This window comes from Cydia fagiglandana, chromosome 18 (genome assembly GCF_963556715.1).
Source record: "Cydia fagiglandana chromosome 18, ilCydFagi1.1, whole genome shotgun sequence".
In the NCBI taxonomy this organism is placed as follows: Eukaryota; Metazoa; Arthropoda; class Insecta; order Lepidoptera; family Tortricidae; genus Cydia; species Cydia fagiglandana.
This window is the reverse complement of record NC_085949.1, coordinates 4,889,504-4,912,461: the sequence shown is the minus strand read 5'-3', so window position 1 is coordinate 4,912,461 and position 22,958 is coordinate 4,889,504. Positions and strand designations below refer to the sequence as shown.

The 22,958-nt window shown below is 37.8% G+C and overlaps 1 protein-coding gene across 1 annotated transcript in view; it reads right to left on the bottom strand.

Moving 5' to 3' along the window:
• LOC134673262 (uncharacterized) overlaps positions 1-22,958 on the bottom strand; it is a 152,276-nt gene that overhangs the window by 67,896 nt on the left and 61,422 nt on the right. The gene's annotated exons all lie outside the window — the stretch shown is intronic.

Below are 22,958 nucleotides of genomic sequence, written 5' to 3'. Positions count from 1 at the left end.
GACTTAAATGGTTGAATTAAGACTTAAGGCTCGACTCGTCGACTTAAATGGTTGACTTATTATAAATAGAGCCGATAGTGAAAAATATGCGATTACAGTATTGTATTCGCATATTTTTCACTATCGGCTCTATAAACTCAACTATAATGACTTCTTACGAAACGTTTTAGTCATCTGTAATGAATTCGACCAATCACCTGTTGCCAAAGGATAAAACAGAAGACATCATCATCATCATCATAGGCCTTTCAGTCTATCGCAAACTATACGACAACGTTTTTCATGGCTGTATAAGCCAATACGGGAGCGGCAACCACGACCGCAAAACTGGCAGGTGTAGTGTGCCCGTAGCGAACAGACGTCGGGCTGATGACGCTTGGCTCGCTTACTTGCGAGTGCTACTATTTAATGTTGTTACTAAATTAAATTAAATTAAAAAAAAAATCCGGGCAGCGATATCGATCTTGACATTTGCGACACTAATGCAGTTAGCAGTAATTACGCGCTGCATGTGTAGTAACGACTGCAGCAGTATTGCAGCGCGACTTTTCTCCCTGTACCACCCAGTATAACAGTAGGTTTTATATTTTTTAACTTTTACTTGTACTTTTATTTGTAAAATTATTGCTGATTGCAGTGAAGTTCAAAAAGGCTTAAAGACTTATGTCTCCCACGCCGAGTTCAAATCAGATTACAATATAAACGGTCGACCTTTGAAACGAAAACTAAATAAAAGTTCCTTTAATAACAAAAGCGGCTTATTTGCTATGCAAATTGAAATTATAATGGCCGCATTCAGCTTTGCCTGTTGTTAAGAATAGTTGCCATTGAATTAATAGTCTAATCTCAAATGTCAGAGATTCGATTTTAGTTTGGCATTGTTTGATATAATCGGGTCATACATCGCTGCATGTATTGTTGCAATAATTGAACTTTGTGTACTGTTTTGGATTGACATTTGACAGCGACTTTCATATGTTTCAATTAAGTTGAATGAGAATGTAGGCCTATTCTATTTTGGATTGTTAGGTCAACTTTCTAGTGTAACATTTCATTTAATGCAATGGTGACGCCTTATTATGGCTTATATTTTCTGAAATCATTTCTCTTTTGCTTTTGTACTTTTATCTTTACTTACATATAACTTTAATCTTTTTTATTATCTTTACTTACATATGACTTTGATCTTACATGATAGTATGATTTTAAGGAGGAGTCTTCTGGTCTATGGTTTTAGTTGAATAAATTCTTTGTAGATATACGTCTACGTTCTGCCCCAGCTTGATAAGCCATAGTTAATCACAGAGTCTGCGAATGCCAAATACAGAGCCTAAGTTTTATAAGGTTATAAAGCAACTGTTGCTTATGTGTAATCTCTGTTATATAATTCAAAACAACGATGAACCAACGCAGTGCGTGCTGCTTTTCGGTTATATAAAAATTGGCCAAATGCGACAGGCCAAAGAGAAGGTCACGTCTTTTGTAATTTGTAATGTGCCGTAAAATGTACTAGGTATGCACTTTGCTCCAAAATTCAAAATATAATTTAATTTCTTATATTATGTGATATATGTATACTTTAAGTAAACCATCACTACTCTCATATTATATTTTTTCAAAAGTACAAGTACAAAAGACATCAACGCGCTGCCTATTCAATCAATAGTGGCGCGTTGATGTTTTTTCCTCTTGACTGGGGTGTTGATCGAATTCATTACAATTGACTAAAGCGTTTCGTAAGAGAAGTCATTATAGTTGAGTCGGGAGCCCATCGTGAAAAGTATGCAATGATACATAGTTTGGTATACGATATCTTAACTCAACAATTAAAGTCAACGAGTAGAAAAAAGTACCTAACCTACTCGTACATAAAATGGCAGCGAAGCAGTATACCAGCAGCAGCGATAGCGAGTGTCCGGTGCGTAGGTATTATGTTTAAATCGCACGGGAGTGTTATATATGTTGGTTTATTAAATAAGACCTTTCTGTTTCTCAGTTGTATACCAATCTTAATTAAACACAACACAAACATGTTGTATTACGTCTGAACATTAATACACCATGTACTAATTAAAAAGCTTTCTCATAGACTTTTAAAGCGTCTCCAGTACAAAGCCTGCAAGGCGTGGGTTAAACAATGCCCTTAAACAAAGGGTTTTTATACTTTTTATTTTTTATGCGCCGGCATGCTTGCATGGTGCATGCGCGTGAATACGAGTACAAGTAATGTTTGTGCCCGGCATTTTTATTCAGAGTGTGTTCTGGAATAAATTATGGGAAATTACACAAATCAATCTCCGAGTCCCATGAGTAAAGCACAATAAGACTTTTTTGCTCACCATGTAAATGAAAATGCCTTAACGGGATTCAATTCGCGATGTTCTTTATCAACTTACTTATAAAAAACTTTTTGTATTTTGTATTAGACTTACGAAGTCATTCTGCATCAAGCATCAATTCAGAAATCATTCGCCAGTGCATGCAGCAACGTAGCGTTTTAAAAAACCGGGCAAGTGCGAGTCGGACTCGCGCACGAAGGGTACCGTACCATAAAGCAAAAAAAAAACGGAAAAAAATGCAAAAAGAAAACGGTCACCCATCCAAGTACTGACCATGCCCGACGTTGCTTAACTTTGGTCAAAAATCACGTTTGCTGTATGGGAGCCCCACTTAAATCTTTATTTTATTCTGTTTTTAGTATTTGTTGTTATAGCGGCAACAGAAATACATCATCTGTGAAAATTTCAACTGTCTAGCTATTACGGTTCGTGAGATACAGCCTGGTGACAGACAGACGGACAGACGGACGGACGGACGGACGGACGGACAGCGAAGTCTTAGTAATAGGGTCCCGTTTTACCCTTTGGGTACGGAACCCTAAAAATGCCGAAATGTTTTCGTATAGTTTTTCTTTGTACACTCTTCTAATGGTACATGTACCAGCACGTAATAAATAGGTATAAGTACATAAATAGCATAACCAGTTCCCGGTGCTCCGGCATTTGAGCAACTAGCGCACATCAGTGACGCCCGAATGCGTCGCTATACCGCTAATAGTGGAGCCATTCACAATAACTACACATAAAGCCTCCTCCACACTCGTGCGCGAATCGCGGCTTCGCCCGCGATTCACGCGCATAGTCTGGACGGCTTTAGCTATCACTATTATGAATTACCGGTACATTTTAAAAATTTAAGGGTTTGATGGCTTACTATATTTTTAGGCTTCCGTTCTAAAGGAAAAACGGAACCCTTGTAGGATCACTGTGTTGTCTAGTGATCCAAAAGACTCGAGGCCTGTTAGCTCGTTTTTAGGGCTTGCCTCACCTCTTGACGCCTGAAAGGCTAAAAGCCTATATTACTAATGAAATAAAAAAGGCTTTTAGCCTTTTAGGCGTCAAGAGATGAGGCGAGCCCTAAAAAAGAGCTAACAAGGCTGGAGTCTTTTGGATCACTAGTGTTGTCCGTCCGTCTGTCAAGACCCTTTATCTCGGGTACGCGTGGAGGTATTATCGAGTTGAAATTAAAACCATATACTCAGGTCTACAGACCCTTGAAGCTGTGAAATGTTGAAAAAAATCAAACTTCTAAGTTAACATAAAAGAAAAGATACGGCGTTTTATGTCGAAAAAAACGTATATTTCGACACTCTCAAGGGAATCAAAATTTATGGAGTATTTCCCGTTGACCTATAACTATGAAATTTGTCAAGTAATATCGTCTTACACTACTACTACAGGCAAAAATCTAAAAATTTTTTGCAAAACAAAAGTTAAATTTGTACGGGACCATCTGTTTTTTTATCACGTTGCAAACATTGAGTAGGTACCTAATATCTATGTTATATACCGACGAACTCATGGGCAGAAGTTAATAGTATGGGAATGAACGCCCTGCCGATTGATTGGTCAAGAACTGTTAGAAGTCCAAACATTTAAATAATTTTCTAGGAAAGATAGGCTGAACAACATTTAAATGCTCAATAAACCGCACGGACGGAGGTCATTGATGCCGCTTTCTCGATTTCACCACTATCACTTACCGGCTATCGTGTGCGGCCGTTTCTAAACACTAAACAAGCACTAGATTTCGAACATGCCATTGATTGTGTATTTAATGTGTATAGTGTATACCTAAGGCTGCCTTTCCACTCTAGTGGCGATGACCGAAGATGAAAGGAGACGCGCGGGAATCAAAACTTGAAATTTATGTAAGGCCCACTTGCACCATTCCACCAACCCGGGGTTAACCGGTTAAACCTGGCGTTACCATGGTTACCAGTACAATTTGACACTAGGTTAATGGTGTAACCGCTTAATCCCGGGTTAGCGGGATGGTGCAGTGCATGTGGGCCTAATTAAGTGATCTAAAATTACCATCATCATCTTCCTCGCGTTGGCTCGGCATTTTGCCACGGCTCATTGGAATTGGCGGCAGCGCTAGTTTTTACGAAATCATCTGCCATCTGACCTTTCAACCCAAAGGGGAAACTAGGCCTTATTGGGATTAGTCCGGTTTCCTCAAGATGTTTTCCTTCACCGAAAAGGGACTGGTAAAATATCAAATGATATTTCGTACGTAAGTTTCGAAAAAGTCATTGGTACGAGCCGGGGTTTGAATCCACAACCTCCGGATTGCAAGACGTACGCTCAGCCACCAGCGCTCAAAAAACTTTAAAATTTATGCCAATCAAATTATTTTTCCAGGAATTAATTCCCAGCAATCTGAAAATCGTCTTAATACCTTTATTTGATTCAAAATTATTGTAATCCGAACTTGCTCCATTCCAGGAGTTGTGGAAAATTTTTTTCACCTCAGCAGCTCGAACAAGAGTACTTTGCTTCTTAAAAACAGTGAGCAAAATGCGATTTTGCTCACTGAGTGAGACAAAATGAGTGAGCAAAATCGCATTTTGCTCACTTAGTGAGACAAAATGTCATTCAAGTGACCTTTATAGTCAAATGTCATTTCAACATGCGGGGTCTAATACAAGTTCGATATACTTGGGTTCTATTATCTTTGTCCCTCTAGGTATGTTCTCACTGCTTAGGGTGAAAAATTTTGTATACTACACGAGATCAAAGTTATTTACATCTCGTGAGCTTTTGAATCCCTTACTACGCTCAAGATTCTAAATCTTTCGCTTGCACGGGACTCAAAATAAGCACTCGAAGAAATATCAAACTTTGATCGCTTGTTGTACAAATAACTATTGTTCTTTCTTTTCTTTCTCTTCTTTTCTTTATCTTGTATGTAAATGTATTAAATAAATAAAGTTAAACTGGGAGTGTATGTGTTGACAACGAGGCTATATAGTCGAATATTTATTCAACTTCAGCTCAGCCCTCATTATTTATTTTAATGCGTAAACAACGGGCTTCTCTCGCATATGAAAAATGTACAAACTGGGGAATTTGCCACCTCTATCACTATTTTCAAAAATGGACTTTACGTTGTACCAATCACGGTTGCTTTTATCATAGCAAAATTAAGTAAAACACGAAGTTTAAGATTGTAGTCAGGCCGTTGGGGACGCACTAAAATCCTGCAATGTACTTTTATTGCTTTTAAAAATGAGCTTTATGTTTTAAGCATGAAGGTTGCTTTTATATTTTACACAAAATACAATGTTAAAGGTATTTGGGGACATAGTAACGGGCGATTTACGCGGCGAGTCGCGTTGTTAGAAAACTAGCATTGGGTAGTGGAAAAAAGGTGCAACTGGGTACATTTTACAAATTTAATGCGTCATTGTTACACCAAGAGTGCAAAAAGTGAGAAACATTGGTTTTAATTTTGAACTAGCTCTTTCGATGCATATAGCCAAGTTCCAGCTGGGGTTAGCATAGGTACTCGTATTTGGGTCACACATTTATTGTACTCTTAACTCACATATTCCTTGTAGACATCGCAAAGTTAGGGACAATCGGCCCGATTCGAACAGAGATACGTCAATTAATAGATCTAGAAACCTTAAGTAATAACGATTAAATTGTAACGATTGTGACGTTTCTTCAAACAAAAACGTCACTTTTGACACTGACACGTCTAATCCATGTCGTTTCTAGATCTATTAATTGACGTATCTTTAAGTTCGAATCGGGCAGTGTCGTATTCAACAATTGACTGTAATATTTTTTAATTACCAACAATCCTATCCTTTTCCGTATATCACGCGTATGTTTGCCGCGACAATTAGATATGTGCGATAGTGCTAGGGTTGCCAACCGTACTATATTATATAGTATTGTACTATATTTTGGCTCTCTGTACTATATACTTTTGGAAAAATATATAGTACGCTGAAATACTATATTTCCAATTAAACGTATATTACACTCATGTTTAGTATTTTATCTAAAAGTACTATATTTTTTTGAAATGTACTATATTTTTGATGCCTTATTCTGGAAAATACTATATTCCACCAAAAAAAAGTTGGCAACCCTAGATAGTGCCGGCACTTTCACCGTCGGTGTCGTGCGCCCGCGCATGCGACATACCGCGTGTGAAACCGAGAGAGAGCGCATTGCCGTGTCCACACCGGGGTTCTCGATCTTAAGGCCCAATGGGCCAGCGCCGACCAGTCCAAGGGACGCAGCCATGAGGTAGAATGAGATAGCAATATCACTTGCTTCACCTAACGAATAAAAGCGTCCTCCAGACTGGCCCACGCTGGCCCAGTGTGTCCCCTTTAAGGTTCAGCCATCAGAATTTTTGAAAAATCGTAGCGCTGTTTTAGATCACACTACGGTTGCCAAATATCTAATAAGTCATCTTGAGACTTTTCTCTAGTACCTTCATTCAAAACTTGACACACCTTAAAAATTTGTAATAATTTTTGCGCAATAAGATAAAAATATCAAAACAATAAGACAAAATTGATGCAGTTTTGATGATTTATTTAATGATAATAACTTTTCCCAAAATACCAATCCCAAAGTTTATTTAATTTAACCCTCGGGCCTCGTGCCTTGAAACTCTCGCAACGCTTAAAGAGTCTTTCGTTTCATTGAGTATCAATATTATATAGCACGAGGGTTTAAATAACAACTTTTAGCTTGGTCTAACTCTAATAACTTCCCTAGTTTCTTATACCCACTAATGGTTGTCTGTGTGCCTTTCATCGATATCTGTTCAATCCTGGTTCAATAAAAAACGGCTGTTTTTGCGCGATGGAGATAAAAACATCCAAAATATCCAAATACATATATAAAGTTCGATATTTATGATATTATAAGTAGTAGGATTTACGAATCTAGAGTACTCCACTGCGCACTGCTTCTGAAAGGCCTCCCTATATTATAACCTCTTGTGTTCTTTGACTTAGGTTAGGTTCTATGTTATATGTAGGTTTTTTTTTAGTTATTTCTTGTTATAGTTAGACCGTAAAAAGTCTGCAGCGATTTTGATAGCCCGCGCAGTGCAAGTGTCATATTGAACGTCAAACTTCTATGAAATTATGACGTGTTAATAACACTTACACTGCGTGGGCTATCAAATCCGCTTCAGACTTTTATTGGCGTGACTATATCATCATTGCATATTTCTTCACAATTTGCCGCCCTAATATCTTGCCGCCCTAGGCCCGGGTCTACTTGGCCTTAGGGCAAATCCGCCACTGTTAGCAGGTTATGGTGATGAAAAACGGTCGTAAAGCTTTGAGAAATGGCTCCCGAGGCGTTATGAATTGTTTTAATATCATAATTCATTCTCCATTTGTTTCTGGCAAGGTCACAAGGATCTGTGTAGAAAGGTCATGTTATATTAAAATTAATCTTGAATTTTCAGAACCTAATGTCAGAAGGCTTATTTTGATTCTAATAACAGTCGAGCTTGGAGTAAAGTTGATTTTGGTTAAGGAAATTGTGTATTTTGACACCGACAGTGATAGATCATGTCCATAACAAATCCAGATCAAATTCATAACCTGTTATAACAATCCGAATACGCCTCCAGATATTAATTAAGTATTTAAATTTATTGCAAGATGTAAACTGTAAAAATGGAATTAATGCTTTAGACATTACCAGTCAACCATGCAGTGGATGAAACAGAAACTTGCAGCACAAAATAAATAATAGTACTAGGTACCTACAGACGACTCACTCTCTAACAAAACGGGTCTGTTACGATCAGGACAGATATGGCCGCTAGGTGGCGACAGCAAAATTGGTGTGGAGCGGATGTACTTGTAGCTACCCGTTGCAAAGGGACGAAATTGCGGAGTGAGCCTCGCCTGCTTGCAGTTATGACACTTGCAAAAATGCCGAAATATTTGTTCAAGATGATGATTTAGACCCATTTGCACCATTCCACTAACCCGGGGTTACCCTGTTAAACCTGGCGTTACCATAGTTACCAGTACAATTTGACACTAGGTTAACGGTTTAACCGCTTAATCCCGGGTTAGTGGAATGGTGCAAGTGGGCCTTAGCCAGGTGGGTCATAAATGGAATCAGACTGAGCTTGGCTCCCCGTCATTTGACAACGCAATTTTTGCGGATGCCAGATAGTTACAGGATCACAATAACCAAAAACTGTAAATATCTATATAATTATTAATGTTGATACCTTTAAACGAGCAATTCTAGTTTATTTAGGTATATGTATATACCTATATTTCGGGGATCTCGGAAATGGCTCTGACTAACGATTTCGATGAAATTTCCTATATGGGGGTTTTCGGGGGCGATAAATCGATCTAGCTAGGCCTCATCTTTGGGAAAACGCGCATTTTTTAGTTTTATCCTCGTAAGGCCCAACGTCCTATTTTTAGGACTGAGAAATGTAGTCCTTCCGGCCCAAGCAACTATATTAATTTATCAATTAGCGGCCCAGAGTCCTAAAATTAGGTCATTCACTTCTGACACGTACCGATCCTTATAAGACTTCAGCTAATATAAATATGCCAATTTCAGATTTTATAGCAAGTAGAAGGTCTGGGCCGCTAGTATAAGTACCTAAAATTAGGCCGTTGGGTAGATATGATAAACGTCCTAAAAATAGCTTGGGCCTTACGAGGTTATGTTTTCCGAACAAAGCTCGGTCTCCCAGATATTGCTGATTATTTGTGCAAACCCAAGTTTCTATAGTAACCCAAGGATTTATCCAAAAGGATAGCAGACGCCACTGGTGATCGTAGAGCTGGCAGCTTCCTCGCACAAAGAATATGTATTGCGATACAGCGAGGAAATGCTGCCAGCATCTACGGCACCATTCCGCAGTAGGGGGATAGTTTGTAATTATTTATTTTTAGATTAGTTTCATTTATTTTTAGATTTAGTTTTGTAGGTTAGTTATTTAATTATGTTTTAGTTTCTATTAGGTATTGGTACAGATAATTGTTTGTATTTTCCGTTCAGTTCGTTAACTACTGTCTGATTGATAGTTTGATAGTTACCGGACAAGGCAACCTCGCTCGGTTCAGCGCCCTCGTGTTCCGTTTGTGTGTAACGTGGAAAACTCCGCCGGTCTTAGTTACCAGATAGAAATTTCGAATTTCCTGACAAAATTCCTGATTTCCGAATATTTTTCTGACATGGGGGGAGGGGGGGTGTCTAATCGTTAGCGATGGCCACCCGAATGAGCCGATAGCCGCGTATTATTAAATAATTCCTGACATTTTCATGTTCCGTCTCCATTCCTGGCGAAAGGCCAAAATTCCTGATATGTCAGGAAAATTCCCGTGATCCCTAGGCCCGGTCTGGTCTATAAATAACTTATATCCGGATTTTAGTCATAGTTGAGCCATAAACAACTTATATCCGGTGGACTATAGTCATGGTTGACCCGGCGAAACCGAACCTTTAGCCGAAACATATTTTTTATGCAGAAACCTACCGAAACCGAAATTTCGGTCGGTAGTTACACTAGTAAGTAATAAGCCCTTATGAGTGAATTGCAAAAAAAAAATTTACGTAATTAAGCGCAGTTAAGAAGCTGTGATTAGTCTTAATTGATTCATTTGTGTTACGCAAATTAACTATGTAAATTGTATTTATTGTACCAACTTAATTCGTATACATATAAGTCTATAGCATACGCTAACACACTTTCATGCATCTAACTTAAATAGAAATGACTTAACTGTGGTGACACAAAGGAATCAATTAACTTTAGACTAATTACAGTTGCTTAACTATATACAATTTTTTTGCAATTTACTCACATCACAGTATAATGGAAGGGCTCTTTTTAAGCCCAATTTGAACATTTTAAAATCCTCGTTCATCGAAATTCAAAATATCGGACGCATTTGCTCTCCGGCGGCGGACAAGCAGTTAAAAAGCCTGCTTATGTGCGACAAGCACAAATTAAATTAAATTTAAGTATCTAAAAAATCCATACTTAATTGTTGCCATGATTAAGCATTTTACGTCAAAAATGTGACAGTTACGTAGGAAGTGGCGCCCTCAATAATTTTCTACAATTTCTTGTCGGACTTATAAATCTGGACTTATAAATTTATCGGTGTACACTGGCGTTATTCTTAGGCCCCAGTCCCCCGGGGTCGAGCTAGCCCTCGTTTGTACTCATTACGCTAGTTCTAAAGCTCATCTATAATGGAACGCACTTAGAGGGCTTATCTCACGCATGGCTAACTTCAGACTATGTTATTGAGGATAAGTGTTTAAGAGCCAACAGGAGTGGTCATTTCTCCATACAAACATACTCGACTGTTTCCTCCGTGGGTTTAGGTTTTGATGCTAGAGCAATGATTTTTTCAACATATATTAATATTGTCAATATCTGTGTTGGACTGGACCGTTTTGCTTTTTTTGATATTTTTGTTTTTTAAGGCGCTAGAGCCCTTCAAAAATAGCCAAAATGGCCTCATTGACTATCGCAATGTGAGGCGTAGTATTCAAAACTGATATCAATTAGCCAAAAAAGCAAAACGGTCCGACACAGATAATTTTATAATCATTTAGATTTCCAAATTTGGTTACGATTGGTTAAGTTTTGGAGGAGGAAACAGTCGAGTACGAAACCTCGATTTTTGAGATTTTTATTCAGGATTTTTCGCCTTGTCCTTATCGCACTAGTTTTAGGAGCCGCTTCCCTTAGCGAGACGGGTATATTTAGGTACCTAAAATATTTAAAACTCAGCTCCTGTTTCGTCTTAAGTTCAGTTCAGGCTGGGGTCATAGGTAAACAGATTTAGGATTAACTTATTTTTTAGAGAAATAGATACAATGATAATAATAGTTTTGATTAAGAATTAAATTAGAGTTAGACCAAAAAATGTCTGCAGCGATTTTGATAGCCCACGCAGTGCAAGTGTTATTCTAAACGTCAAACTATGAAATTATGACGTATAATACATACCAATCTTGACTATAAATCTGGGAGCTTGCCTTGCTGATATATCTGGATATCATGCCTTACCTGTGAACAAAATTTACAAATAATGTTTACATCATTTTATCGTAATTTATCAAAATTAAACGAACACTTATGCAAATAATTTCAGATTCCGTAAAATTGCAAATTCAATAATTATGTATTCTCGGTCAGTCGGGTAATTACTGAATAAAGCTTTAAAATTACTTTTTAAAACCGTCATACTTAATTACCACTATTAATTTTAATCAAGCTTTGCAATACATTAATTACCTACTTCATACATGTTCGCACATTTTAATTTTTAGTTAACCGAAAACCGACTTACAATTTCATAATCACACATTTATCGTTTAAACTTACCGCATTTTAGATTTTATTCCCATTTGATAAAGTTGCTATTTGAAATTCGAGTTATATACAGATACGATGTTTGGAAAGTTGTTCGTTGGCATAATTCTCTTAATGGTGGTATAAAATGTGGAAGTAAAAGCTTTCATTCAACGAAATAATTGTACGCGAGGGAGGCATTAAGGGGGAGTGCTTTAGAAAAGAAGGAATTGTCACGTAAATATTCCTAGCCCGGCTGTGGGCTTCACCCTGAGGAAACTCACGGACAATTAAGGTTACTAAATTAAATAAACACTGAAACTTACCAAAAGCTCAAACAGGTGCTAAACTTATTTCCATCAGCTATTCAGGGCAATAAAGGATATTAAATGAAACGTTAGTTTTTGTGACACTTCATTTATTACTAAATTGAAACACGGCAGTTATTCTACATGTAAATCATCAAGCTAGCATAAGCACCTTATATTAATATATGTCAGGCGATAGAGCTGGGTCGTGCTAGAAATGGTTCTAAAATGATTTACAAGCAGACCTATCTAAATTTGTTAGTCCCTAAATTATCATTTGCCATCACATATGATTCTACTAAATTCTTTAACTTTAAATTTGGAAAATTGCTTCTAGGATGGAAGGAAAGCGTACACCAACCTCATAACAAATGTTCCACCAGTTCAAGCCCGACGTATCATCCTCCGCTGTGCCGGAGCCGATTTTGCAGCAGCAGGAATCTGACCCGACACTGCAGAGCGCCACCGAAGGACTAAGGTCTCAGTTTGAAGGTGACGTCTCCTCCATCCAGCAGAAGAGCGAAAACCTCATGGCGAACTGCTCCCCAGACACACTTGAAGTTTTAGGAATATGGACAGACTTCCATACTCTGACATGTGACCGAATTCACATTTGTAGTTACATAAAAACTAAAATCCCGTCAGCTGAAAGAAACATTTCAAGATTAATAACTAGAAGCATGTGCTCTGCTAATCTAAGAGACATTATATGATCTAAGTTTCTCACCAGCTGGAAATTCCTAGAGTGGACTCATCTCACAGCTCTGATACTCCCTCCCAACCACATTGTTTTACCAGCAGACTGGAAACAAAGCGAAATGGTCAAACAGAGATTCAACAAGGAGTTACACATGAGGACATCTATATATTATCATATTCTACTTACTGTTTGTGGCAAAATAACAACAGCATGAGCTCCCTAGCTCATGGATGCAGCGGCTACTGCATGACCAAGCCTCTGATCGATGCTACCAGAGCATGATGTATTTCGCTTCACTGTTCTATGTATGAAAGATGCCCATCCAGGGCGAAAACCAACCAGGAAATGATCTCAAGCCTAACTATCCCTGGGATGACACAATCAAAATAACAGTAACTAATGAAATTTATGGAATAATTATATATGTAAGTATAACATATAGAAACAAATCATATTTAATTATTTAAACATATTTCAACCTATTTTGTATTTATAAATTACGATTTGATTTAAATATTTAATTAATATTATTCCATAATTTTAGGATTTATTTGAAGTAGCAACACCATCCGATTTAATTAGTTTCTAACTGGCCAAATGGCTGTCATTCGTTTTGTTGCTACATCAATCACTTTCTTGCCATGAAACAAAACTATATTATATTCGAGACAATCCTAAAAACGTTAAACTGAATTTACACATGCAAAGTGCCGTGTCACAGAATAGGTATTGCTCGCGTATTAATATTGCTACAGCTGCTTTGAAATGTACTTTTAAAATTAGTAAATACGTAACGTTTTTGATAAAATTGATAATCTAATTAGTTTTAGGATTTAAACATTATGAAAAATAAGTAACGGCAAATATGTAACAATTATGAATCATATCATAGATACGATTATTGAAAAGCGTTTTTAGGGTTCCGTACCCAAAGGGTAAAACGGGACCCTATTACTAAGACTTCGCTGTCCGTCCGTCCGTCCGTCCGTCCGTCTGTCACCAGGCTGTATCTCACGAACCGTGATAGCTAGACAGTTGAAATTTTCACAGATGATGTATTTCTGTTGCCGCTATAACAACAAATACTAAAAACAGAATAAAATAAAGATTTAAATGGGGCTCCCATACAACAAACGTGATTTTTGACCAAAGTTAAGCAACGTCGGGAGTGGTCAGTACTTGGGTGGGTAACCGTTTTTTTTTTGCTTTTTTTTTGTTTTTTTTTTGCATTATGGTACGGAACCCTTAGTGCGCGAGTCCGACTCGCACTTGCCCGTTTTTTAATTAAAATTAAGACACGTAAAGAACGCGTAAGTCTTTTTCTAGTGCTAAAAAAACGAACTATGACGTGAGTCATCCTTTAAGTATTTAAATTAAGAAATCGAACTCTTATAATAAAGTAAGTTTCTGAAAGTCACTTAAAGTAGGTCGGAGAAGAGTATTTCAGTGGTTACGCGCTTTTTTCATTTAAGACTAAAGTTAAAAAACTTACGTGCAAGCACGACGCATACATAATTAAAAACCAATTAACATCATGTATCACAAATAAATAAAAAATAAAGCGCATTCGATACAACCTCTCCTCTTTGAAATGAAGTCGGATAAAAAAACACCCTTTTCCCATTCTATAGCCTCCGTCCGCCCAGAGACCTATAAAAAGGTCTCCCATTCCATATAATTTTGAATTTTAATAACAAAAAATTTTAATTGCATTTGTCTTGGCAAGTTTTGGCGTGTGGGCTAGAGAATAGAGCTTGTGACAAACTGCCACAAATAACAGTTAGTAGTGAAGATTGCCAAATGAAAGCAAAGCTGTAAGTTTCAATTTAATTTGGCATGGCCCACTTGGCACTGAATCTGGCCCCCGAAGGTTTATCGAGTGGCCCACAAGATTTATGACATGTCTCGTTCGGCGCTCGGTGCTCGGAGGTCGCAGATTCGGGTTATTCCCACTTGTTCCCAATAGTTACTTACTACGAAGGACCCGCTGCATACAAATATGGTACCATCTAATAGTCTTGTTAACTGTACATGTGGACTATGCAGTGTGCACAAATCAAATCATTTGTGATAGTCGCTCATGGAATGCTAAACAGTCAAAGAACTATTGATTATCCTCGTCGGACCGACAGCTTTGAAAACTTTATTTTATGACACAGTTTTAAAGCCTGAACGTTTTGGCAGAAATTCCCGTAAAAAGCATATGCCTTTATTTCCATCGCCTACAAAACAAATACCTTACATCAATTATTACAAGTGATCTCTGCGCACACGTGGTTGTTGTAGAACTCTAGGTCATAATAAGACTAGCTATAAGCTAGGCGATTCACAAAAATTATTTTGAATCTTATATTATTTTGGAAAATCATTATTTTGACTTGTTTTTAAATCCGACTATATTATAGTAATTCTGTAAATATTTAGAGCACAAAATTTTCTCGTATATCTGCTGTGTCATTGCCAATTGGTTTAGCTATCTTAAAACTCTCGTAAATTAGCCATAAAACTCCTTGAGTTACGGACACATAAATCAAATGCTATAAACCTCCATCTACCACCTGAGGCCTGATGGTTAAGGCTAAGGCTGCTAAAACACTATTTATAACAAGATCAAATCTTAAAGGAGGACTTAAGCTAGAACGGTCCGAATCCGGGCCGAGGCGTCCGTTCATCGTAGATCTGTGGATATACTTATATTACGTATATACCATACATCCTAACATAACAAGGCGGTGCGACAAAAGAAGAGCTACGTTCGCTTAGTTTAGCTTTATTTCGCCCAACTTCGTTCATATATATGCTAATGTTTAAACTATTCAGAATAAGTCCTATCATTTCGAAAATGAAAAGTTTTGGCGAACTTCAAGGGGTTAGCTCGGCGTTTGCGCTCAGCAGAAAATAATTTGAATATAAAACAGCGATGTCATGTGTCTCTATCGTTTAATCTTTAACTTAGGAAATAAAGATAAGATTACAAAAAAACTAATGAAACTTACAAAAATCTGCAAAGGTTCTTACACTCCTACTCATACTGATTCTAAATATTCGGAGAAATGTCGCTGTTGAAGATCGGACGCCTGCGATGGGCAGGGCACGCGATACGAATGGACGAGGCCAGAGTACCCAAACGCCTTTTAGAAGGCCGACCGGAGGGTGCAAAGGTAAAGGCAGGCCCAAGCTCAGATGGTTGGACGGCGTATACCAGGGCATCAGGACCTTAGGAGTGAAAAGTTGGAGAAAGAAGGCCACAAATAGATCGAACTGGAGAGACTTGTTTGACCAGGCTAAGGCCTACCCGCGGCTGTAAGGCCTCAGATGATTGAATGTCGCTATAATCATTCAAGTTTTTTCTTCAAATTATCGGGACACACCACACATCATGATATCCGGCCAAATGCGCAAAAAAGCTGTGCGACAGTACAGTGTGTAGGTGTACTTATATTTACATGAGTCCCATCAAACCTTTCCACCCCACAACTTGGTTCTCAATACTGCTAGGTACTTCATAATGGAACTCGCCCCAATGTTAAACGTGGCGTAGGTTAGGTTACGTTAGTTTGTGATATTCCGACCGTCAGTTTAAGTATAATTTAAGTAACAAGATTAATTGTAAAATGACGAGTGTTTACAATTTTACGGCGACATATACTCGTAATATCTTGTATCACTAAAATAATTTCACCACGTACTTACCTATTTTGACGGATGTTTTAACTCACAGACAAAACATCCTCCAGACTGAGCATAGTCGCGCTACCCCCTCTGCCACGCATACGGTAAATTTACTCCATGTTCGAGTCGAAAGTGTCTTTGTGTGACGTCCGTGTCTTTGAACGGACCAATCATAGCACGGGACTTAGGTCACCTCATCCCGCGCACCCCCGCATTATTGGCATCATCGGCTGCATGAAATAATTGCTCTAAACACGGTCTAGAGGATTCCTAGTCTATGTTTTAACTTGATTCGTTCGTCTAAACGTGGAATAAATTCACACTCATATACCGTAATCGAGATTACGTTGCCTAGGCAATGTCTGAGAGTGGAACAGTGGATCGCGCCGTTACCACGGTACCGGTAACTTGAGTTATTCCACGCCTTACCAACACAAGAGAGGCTAAAGATATTGCTTTCCACCCTTAGTTACGTTGTTACTCTGCCACAAAACGCTTTGTTGTGCGAACGGTTAAGGGGTGAAACTCACTTACTGCAAATCTACTTGGATCTTTTTAAATTATTGAGAGTGAATAGACATCATTTAGATAAGCATGCTCCATCTCATGGCCGCATCGGCACTTACCAATCTTACCATCAGGTAAGATTATGGTCAAATGATTACCTTAATCCAATACAAAAAAAACTAATAACGAAATGAAATATCTTAACTATTCTTAAAAGCTCTTGTGGGAGTGCCTAGCTAAGCTATAATTGTTTTTAAATACTTTATATAAAAAACCTCAAAAGATACTTAAACAATGTCATCACTTCATTTTGGTTGGTTCATCAGCGTTTGCCGATATTAATTGACACTTTAGCATGGGCCGGTGTAAAACATAGTTCGTAATTAAGTTCCAATTTTGTATATAGTAATAAAACGAATATTTCTTTACTGTTATGCAAACATTTTTGTCGGTGCACTCGGTGGCGTATAGGGATTGCAATCCGGTCCGGCGGATCCGGTAATCCGGCCGGATCCGGCACTTTTTAGAAGCTACCGGATCCGGTGATTTTAACCGGATCCGGCCATAATTATCCCTTTAACAGGCTTTGGAATCTAATCAAATTTATAATTTTATTGTAAACGTAAGCAGAATGTGCATGATTGAATATAATAAAATTAATAAATGACTTAGATTTCAAATATATATTTTTATTTTGAGATGTGACACTTTTTAATAAGTACATAGTTTTATTTTTTTGTTAAAAAGTTATTTCTTATTAACTTCAAATTGTTGTTTTATGAATAAATTTGTACAAAATACCCTTTATTTCTCATATAACGCATAAAACTTGAAAAATATGTCATTTAACTAACTTTAATATCCTTATACCTAACCGGATCCGGTCCGGCCGGATCCGGCCGGATTGAGGCCAAAATCCGGCCGGATCCGGCTGGATTGAAAATCAATTCGGTTTGCAATCCCTAGTGGCGTACCGCGAATCTAGCCGTGGGATAAAACCACATCTGCGAGGCCCTTTTCAATTTGTTTTCCAAAGGTAGGTAATAAAAAGGTTGGTCCCCCAAAGTGCGAGGCCGTGGGCCAAGGCCCCATTTGCCCACGCCTAGCTACGCCATTGGGTGGCGGGTGCACGAGTCTCGTTACATTGCACTGGTTGTCTCAAGAACTCGAATCGGCAACCAGTAGCGAATAGAATATACACGGTTAGGCTGCACGGTCCGTTGCACGTACAGCTCCGGGTTCGAACATATAAGGTTACACATTCATTTGCTCGTATTTGCGCAATTATGTTAAATATTTATGTATTTTGAAATTGCCATAAGGGAGTCTTTGATAGGTGCGTTTACTAAAAAGACACCGTTATCGAATACCTTTAAACGAGCAATTTACTTATGTATATATATATTTCGAGGATCTCGAAAACGGCTCTAACGATTTCGATAAAATTTGCTATATGGGGTTCCAGAGGTGAAAAATCGATATAGTTAGGTCTCATCTCTGAGAAAACGCGCATTTTTTGAGTTTTTATATGTTTTCCGAACAAAGCTCGCTCTCCTAGATATTGAAAGCCATTAGCATCTGCTATCTGCCCTGCTATCAGGATAATGATAATGATGTTGATTGATCAAAAAAACAAAAACTGGTGTTCATAATTATACTGCAGCGTGACTTCTATATATGTTATATTGTTGTTGTCACTACATAGTAATTGGCCTCTTACTGATATCAGTGTATTGTCCCTCTCGATCTTTATTTATTTATTTATTTATTTAAACTTTATTGCACAAAAGAAAAACTTATCGTACAAAAGGCGGACCTAATGCCAAAAACATTCTCTACCAGTCAACCTTAAGGCAAAGCAGAGAGATTGTGGACGGTGCAACTGCTACTACTACTAACAAAATTTAATATAAGAACGCAACGCTAATTTAAAAGAATTTTAACATACATACGCAAGTACATCAAAATATACACGATACATATAATATAAATATACATATAATATAAATCATAATGTTTGTTATACGCTGTATTCTCTCCGCGAGTTACAAAAAGAGGAAAAAAAAACAATTTTTACACAGGTCACTTGTACTAATTTAAGATTTAACATATTAGAAATAAGACTCAAAACTGTATGCACTAAGTAGCAATAAGTTAGTACCTAATATTAAAGGAGTGCACTGCAGCTATTCAAATGAAGGGCCTGAGGGGTGAGGACTGTCCGTGCCTAGGGTTACCAGATCCAAATTTCTAATTTCCTGACAAAATTCCTGATATGCGAATATTTTTCCTGACGCTCACACCGGCGACGGGGGGCTAGCCGTAAGCGATATCTATGTAGGTATGCTTAATACATTGTTGAAAATGATTTATTTTGGATTTATATGTAATATAGAAATATTTATAAATAAATTTGAGTAATTTACCTTTTTAGGTACATAATAAAAAATTCTGTTAATTCACAAAAAATCCTGACAATTCGTATTCCGGCCGCATTCCTGACAAACGGCGAAAATTCCTGACATGTCAGGAAAATTCCTTACGTCTGGTAACCCTATCCGTGCCGGAAATTACACTTCTAAACTCAGTATCTCGTCTAGAGATACCTAGCCAACTTTATATTTGGTATTTAAATAAGGCTAAGGTTGCCATACGTCAAGATTTCTCGTGAAATGTCAGTGGAAAAGGAAGGTTAAAGGATGACTCATATTAGACCGGGCCGTTTCCGGACCGGAGCTTCCATTCGGGAAATGAATTCTAGACTCACTAGATATTAAATAGTAAAGATATGTGACGTTCCACTGCAAAAGGTACCTTATGGCGGCTGGCGCTGCGATTCGGGAAATGAATTAGAGATTCACTAGATATGCAATAGTGAAGATATGTGATGTTCCACGGAAAAAGGTACCTTATGGTGGCCGGCGCTTACTTAGCATAGCGCCGCAATAATATTGGAGCGGCTTTAATAATAGCGTAAGCGCCAACCGCCATAAGGTACCTTTACCCGTGGGACGTCACATATCTTTACTATATCGTATCTAGTTAATCTCTAATCCATTTACCGAATCGCGCCGTATGACAGGACAAGCGATCACGTGATTGCTTCCATAGAAAACGATGCGCCGGAAGTTCCAGGCCGGACCCGGTCCGGTCTAACGTGACTCATCCTTAATAACCAGAGAGAGGGCATCCTTGCATTCACAATGGCATTCGGACCAATTTTAGGTTCAAAAATATACCCATTAAAGTGTTCTTGGCAAAATTTTATGTACCTACCTATTTATATTGCGCTACAAGAACAAAGAATAAAAATAATTGCAAACCGAAAACAACTTCAGGGGCACAGAGTAAATAATACTCGTAGTACTACCGTACAGAAAGGAAACTTCCTACAAAACCGAAGTTTGACAGCGGTTCAGTTCTTGCTGTCCCTTTCCAATATATGGCACTATCCATTTCGGCTATTTAGGGTTGTCAAAATTCAAGCCATTATTATACTGTAGCCGTGCACGCAAAGGGACGCCAAGTTATGTCCACCCTAATAATTGCTCGGAGCAATGCTGAGCCGAGTTTGACCGAAGTAAGGAGTTTCACACCCCTGTCAGGGGTTAAAAATTTAATAATGGCCTATTTCCGTAGTCGCGTTGCGAAGTTCCCAAAACAAATGCAACTTCAGAAACTCCATAAATTCAAATTTAGAACAACAGCATTCAAAGGCAATACGCAAGGGAGCCCGAATTGGGTCAGCACACATGCCTACATATAGACATATATACCAGGTGTGGCCTGTAATATGAGCAAAAAATTTAACTGTAGGCTGTACTCCTCATACTGACCAACATTTGTTCAGCGACTTTTAAAAATAACTATTGGTTTGATTTTTAATACACTTTAAAGTTTATTCCAAGACGCAATGTATTGCGAAATTTGTTGTGTTTAAGGTTTGACAAGCAACGTCAATCAAAATGATATGGCGTGGCGATGACGTCCATTGAAAATAATATTTATTTTGTATGAAAAATAGGGAGTCTAAATACTACATCATTTTTTAAAGTTGTTGAACAAAAGTGTCACCGTTTGAGGAGTCCAATCTATGTTTTCATTATTTGCTCATGTTACAGGCCACACCCGGTATAATATACAACGTGTATGTAAACTTAGTCCAAGGCTCTAAGCTTTTACAACATACCTACAGTATTTATAAAGAAGAGCGCTAGTGCATTTTGCGTATACGTCCATTCTGCTGCACATGAATACATTCTCAATGGAGCAATGAGAGAAATCGAGAATCCACCTATAAAGGCATCTAATTCATTCAATTTAAATTTCAGTTCAAAATTGCAAATCAGTCAAACAGTTCCTTAATACCTAGGGTAAGAGCCTTATCACACTGGCGATTTGCGGTAGAGTTGAAAGCGAGGCGAGCGCGCAGAAAGTCCGCCGCGGGCGCGTATTTCGCCGCGACTCGCGAGTCGCGACTCTCGCGAGTGTGTAACAACGATTAGGTATCGCAAAATCATATTTTTCGAAATTCCCAGTAGGCACTAGGCAGCGAATTCGTTGTGCGCTCACGGCGAGATCTTTTATAAAGCACCTTTTGCTGAGAGGGACAGACAAGGGGTGTATATTATTTTTCTGTCCTTCAGTGAAAATATGGCAGAAAAAGCCCGGAAAATGGATAGATGTATAACCCCTTAAAAACCACTGTTTCTGTGGTTAGGGGTCTTCCAAAGTCACGTTTATCTAGAACCTTAACCTGAACGCCACAGACGGCAACTGACGTCAACGCAAAATCGTGACAACGGCATTTGACGTCGATCGTTTTTTGATGAAAACCTACTGAAAATTTTAGGTTGGCATTATTTATTCACAAAACTAAATTTTACAGTGTGGCGTCAGTGGCGGCAAATGGATGCGCCGTTTGGCGTTCAAAAGGTTAAGGTTCTATATAAACGTTCTAGCTTTACCAAAACACAATATTTTCATAGAAAAGAGCTGGCGCACTTTGTGCACCGGTTCATTTCACTACACATAAATATGTAGAAGAGATGTCTGGGAATTCGAAGGAAGTCTCGAGTGGCTCCCGACTTTGAGACAATTCACTTCATGCGAAAAGTCTTGAAGCGAGTTTTAGAAAAGGTTTCGAGAGCATATTGAAAGGAATAATTTAGAGATAAGACGTAGCTGGTTATTATAAAGATGTAGCTAGGTCTACAGTCGATATCACAAGTGAGGTGAATAATATTGATATTGGTGCTTCTGGTAAATACATATTTCTGAATATAAGTATTTCAGTTTGAATTAAGGTCTCACCTACCTTACCTACCTTATAATGAAATAAGATTGCGTGTGTAGACATTGTAGATCTAACGTCGACTGTATCACATGTATTATTTTAGTTACGATTCATTTAAATATTCGCCGTTGTCTATACACTAATGCCACTTTATTGAAAAAAGTATTAAAGTAGCCTAAAATATGTTTTTTTTTATAAGCAATCCCCCAGCGTAGTTTCTCTAGCATTTCGTAACAGATTTAATAGCCCATTAAAAAAAAACAAGACAATATAACATAAATAAACAAATTTCTAATACAAAAACTGATTTCCATATATGGAATCCATGCCAGGAACATAAAGCCAATTTAATATTCCGATAAGAAAACATATTGACATCTTTATAGCTTACAAAATAAAGTCTAAATTTAAATGGTTTTTAGTTTTCCAACTGTATGTGGGTGGTTTCTGATGAAAGAGAAGGTAGTCCTTGGATGGCCGCCAGTGAATAAATTATTCAGTATAAAAGATATATTGAAAAATTCACACATAGACTACCGACAACAAAGGATCTGCATATTAATATTATTTTAGATTTATAATACATTGAGTCGATCTAGTAACCTAATTGCTAAACTAAGTATAGTGATCATCAAGGTTGTTTGAAGCTAATGTAGAATTTTATGAATAATCTTTTAACACGAAATATAAAAAACAGGGGACATTAAACATGTATTTAAGCTCTAGAAATATGTAAATATTGTAAATAAGCTTACATATTTCTTATTCTTAAGTCTTAATTTACTTAGAAAAAATTAAA